We start from the raw sequence: 5,156 nt of genomic DNA on the forward strand, positions 1-5,156 counted from the left end.
TTCCATTTCCTTCTCCGCCCGCTTCCTTTTTTCTGTGGATTTGGACCGCCCGCTGCCCTTCCGGTAGGCTTTTTGGGCGGTTGCTTGTTACCATCTTTGTCTTGTTGCTTGGATGGTTTACTCACTGCTGTCATTTTACGAATCTAAGTACCTGCAATGCAAAGAATTCAACAATTAGTAGATGAAACAGCGAAGTTCAGCTTGAAAGCAATTGCAACAGCTTGCAGACTTCAATTTATTCGTAAAGTCATGCCATTCACTACTTCATGGAATTGTAGCTCATGACTTTCAGCAAGTATGTGATAACTCTCTTCAAAAATTCAATTTCACATAGCCCCTCACTCGACCCCACACTTATTCTCAAGCATACACCAATGTTGCTCGGTTACTCAGACTTCACCGACGCCTAAATTTTCCTCAGGGACAATTCGTCAAACATGTGGTATGCAACAAGTGTGCCTAGTTCATTCTATCAGTTGAGCAATGCAACTACCCTTCCAAAGTTGGACGAGATGAAGGGAATTATAGTTTATCATCTCGCAACCATTACAACTACCAAGAACGACAGCCCTAAAAATTTTGGAATTGCAAAACCTACTTGTTGCTACCATTGAGGGAGGGAGGAGAGAAGAATTAGGAGAGAAGCCAACGGAAGAACGAAGAGGATGATGCGTACCTGTCGCGTTTGAGCTTATTGCGTTTGTATGCGTTACAATTTCGATTAGAGAATTCTGTTCTGCGTTCGTAGGCGTCGCCAAAAAGAGACGAGTGGATGCGTCGCAAGAAGCATTTTTTACGAATTCGTTATCTTAAGATGTGTTAAAATATATATTACTTACCTGTGCGTGCGAGCTTTGACGCGACGCATCCCCTTGTCTTCCTTCAAAAATTTTCGGACGCGACACGGGCGCGATAGGCAGACTTCACTGCCTTGAGCAATTGGCCCGTCAAAATTTTTTTTTTTTTTTTTTTTTTTGAATAAGATCTATTCTCATATCTGTCCGAAGAAGAAAAAAAAAATTTAAAAATAAAAATAAAAATAAACTAACTAACTTGGGTGGCCTCCCAAGAAGCGCCTGATTTAACGTCGCGGCACGACGCAACATGTTCTTCATGCCTCCACTAAATCCATTGTGGTCTTGTGACGTGCAATGTCACCACCCCAATAGTGTTTTACTCTTTGGCCATTTACCAAGAATGTCGTATTGGACCCCTTATCACACAATTCTATCGCACCATGAGGTTTCACACTAACCACTTCAAACGGACCCGACCATCGAGATTTAAGCTTTCCTGGAAAAAGCTTTAGCCTTGAATTAAACAGTAGAATTTCTTGACCTGGTTCAAACTCACGATGTTGGATATGCTTATCATGCCATCTTTTGGTCTTCTCTTTATACAATTTGGCATTTTCATACGCATGCAATCGAAACTCATCAAGCTCGTTGAGTTGTAGCAATCTCTTCTCACCGGCCAAGTCCATCTCCATATTTAGCTTTTTAATCGCCCAATATGCTTTGTGTTCAAGCTCGACGGGCAGATGGCAGGCCTTCCCATAAACTAACCTATACGGAGAAGTGCCTATTGGGGTCTTGTACGCAGTGCGATATGCCCATAATGCGTCATCCAGCTTCCCGGCCCAGTCCTTTCTATTCATACTTACTGTCTTTTCCAAAATCTGCTTGACCTCTCTGTTGGAAACTTCTACTTGACCACTCGTTTGGGGATGATAGGCAGTGGAAACTTTGTGCTTGACTCCGTATTTTGCAAGAATATTATTCAGCAGTTTGTTACAAAAGTGAGTTCCCCCGTCGCTTATCAACACTCTTGGGGTCCCAAAACGTGTGAAGATGTGCTTCTTTACAAAGCCTACCACAACCTTTGCGTCGTTAGTAGGAAGAGCTATGGCCTCTACCCACTTAGAAACATAGTCGACCGCCACCAAGATGTATCTGTGTCCGTTAGAATATGGGAATGGTCCCATAAAATCAATCCCCCAAACATCAAAAAGTTCTACCGCCAGTATATTTTGCAAGGGCATCTCGTGCTTCCTCGTGATAGTTCCAGTTCTTTGGCATCTATCACAATTTTTTAAGAAGGCATGTGCATCCTTAAACAATTTTGGCCAATAAAAACCTGATTGTAGCACTTTTTGGGCGGTTCTATCCCCGCCGATATGACCTCCATATGGCGACGCATGGCAGTCATGTAGTATAGCCTTCATCTCTTCCTCAGGAACACACCTTCTCACCAACTGATCTGCACACTGCCTATATAGGAATGGCTCATCCCACACGTAGAACCTTACATCATGTAGGAATCTTCTTCTATTGTCAGCTGTCCATTCTAGTGGCGTCACCCCACTTGCGATAAAATTCACATAATCTGCATACCATGGGGCTTCACCTGAGGTGATTGCTAATATTTGCTCATCCGGAAATGTTTTTTTAATTGACCCTCCTTCAGCTACATGGTCCCGACTTTCTAATCTGGACAAATGATCGGCCACTTGATTTTCTGTCCCTTTTTGATCTCGGATCTCTAAGTCAAATTCTTGCAAGAGGAGGACCCAACGAATCAGCCTCGGCTTGGCGTCTTTCTTTTCAAATAGGTATCTGATAGCTGAATGATCTATGTAGACGATGACTTTGGTTCCCACTAGATAGGATCTGAACTTGTCAAACGCCCACACCACTGCAAGCAACTCCTTTTCAGTCACTGTATAATTCATCTGAGCTGGATTCATAGTTTTGCTTGCATAATAAATGGAGTGAAAGATTTTATCCCTCCTTTGCCCCAACACCGCTCCAATTGCTATGTCACTTGCATCGCACATCAACTCAAATGGTTGTGCCCAATCGGGGCCAATGATAATTGGTGCAGTCACCAATCTTCCCTTCAGCTCCTCAAATGCTTTCAGACATGCATTATCAAACTTGAAGGTAACATCTTTCTCTAGAAGCCTGCACAAAGGGGAAGAAATTCTCGAAAAATCTTTAATGAAACGACGATAAAAACCTGCATGACCCAAGAAACTGCGAATGCCTTTGATGGATGTCGGCGGGGGCAATTTTTCAATCGTCTCCACCTTTGCTTTATCCACCTGTAGACCATCTTTTGAAACCTTGTGCCCCAAAACTATACCTTCACGTACCATGAAATGGCACTTTTCCCAGTTTAGCACCAAGTTCGTCTCTTCACACCTAGCTAGCACTTTATCAAGGTTCATCAAACAACTATCAAAAGAACATCCAAACACAGAAAAATCGTCCATGAATACTTCTACATATCTTTCAACCATGTCAGTGAAAATAGCCATCATACACCTTTGAAAAGTCGCAGGTGCATTACAAAGACCGAAGGGCATTCTCTTGAACGCATACGTGCCATAAGGACATGTAAATGTAGTTTTCTCTTGATCTTCTGGGGCTATAGCAATCTGATTATACCCTGAATAACCGTCCAGGAAACAGTAGTATTCCTGGCCAGCTAATCTATCAAGCATTTGGTCAATAAAAGGAAGGGGAAAGTGGTCTTTCCGGGTGGCATTGTTCAGTTTTCTGTAATCTATGCAAATTCTCCATCCAGTTACAGTTCTTGTAGGAATTAAGTCATTATTTTCATTAACTACTACGGTTATCCCCCCTTTCTTCGGCACACATTGAACGGGGCTTACCCATTTACAATCAGAGATTGGAAATACAATACCTGCATCAAGCCACTTAATCACTTCTTTTCTTACCACTTCTTTCATGATTGGATTTAGTCGGCGTTGGTGTTCTACACTTGGCTTGTGTCCGTCCTCCATGAGGATTTTGTGCATGCAGAAAGCTGGACTAATGCCTTTAATGTCAGACATTGTCCACCCAATTACTCGCTTGTGCTCACGTAGCACCCTTAATAGCTTTTCTTCCTGTAATTTAGACAAGTGAGCAGAAATAATAACAGGTAAAGTGTCAGAACTTCCCAAATAAGCATATTGAAGGTGAGGGGGTAGGGGTTTAAGTTCCAAATTTGGAGCTTTTTCAATTGACGGCTTTGGTGGGGGCCACTTGGCCTATTCAGGGGCTCAAACGGGATTATTCCTTGCATGTAACCACATGATGTATCTAGGATATGCATCATCTCCTCAACCTCATCATCCATCTCCAAGCTATCAAACATCATGATTGCTTTTTCTAAACAGTCGCCTAGATATACACTCGTGTCAAGAAGTTTCTCATCCACCTCCACCACAGATATCATAGAGAGCTCCTCATAGTGGCGGGGAAGTTGGATTGCTTTGTAGACATTGAAGACTGCTTCCTCGTTGTCCACTCTCATAATCATTTTCCCTTCTCTCACTTTAATTATTGCATCGCCAGTAGCCAAGAGAGGTCGTCCCAATATGATTGGAACTTGTTCATCAGCCTCGAAGTCTAGAATAATGAAGTCAGCTGGGAAGATGAATTTTCCAATTTGCAGCAGCACATCTTCAATCACTCCTTCGGGGTAGGCTATGGACCTATCAGCTAATTGCAACATCACGGTGGTTGGTCTCGGAGCTCCCAGACCTAATTGCTTAAACAAGGATAAAGGCATCAGATTTATGCTTGCACCCAAATCACACAGAGCACGTCCCACGTCAATATTACCGATTTGTACTGGAATGGTGAAGCTGCCAGGGTCCTTAAGCTTTTGGGGAAGCTTGTTTTGGACCCTTGATGTGCACTCCTCAGTAAGTGCAACCGTCTCGAACTCAGTCAATTTCCTCTTATGAGCCACTATGTCTTTTATGTACTTAGCGTACTTTGGAATTTCACGAAGTACATCCACTAATGGAATATTTAATTGAACCTGACTCAACATGGAGAGAAATTTGTTGAACATGCGATCGTCATTCCTTTTCTACAATCTTTGGGGGAAAGGTGGTGGTGGCCTTGTAACCTCCATTCGCTCTGAACTTGCATCATCTTCCTTTGACTCTTGTGTTGCCTTAGGTGTCAACTCCCCCCCAGGTATAGGTTTTTCTTTTATCTTCCTTGGCACTTCCTCTAGTTCCCTCCCGTTTCTAAGTGTAACTGCATTAATTTGGGGGTTCTTCTCTGTATCACTGGGAAGTGAGCCTGTAGGTCTAGTATTTTGGTTTGCTGCTAACTGCCCCATTTGCCTCTCAA

Source organism: Nicotiana tabacum, chromosome 13, assembly GCF_000715075.1.
Source record: "Nicotiana tabacum cultivar K326 chromosome 13, ASM71507v2, whole genome shotgun sequence".
Taxonomy (NCBI): domain Eukaryota; kingdom Viridiplantae; phylum Streptophyta; class Magnoliopsida; order Solanales; family Solanaceae; genus Nicotiana; species Nicotiana tabacum.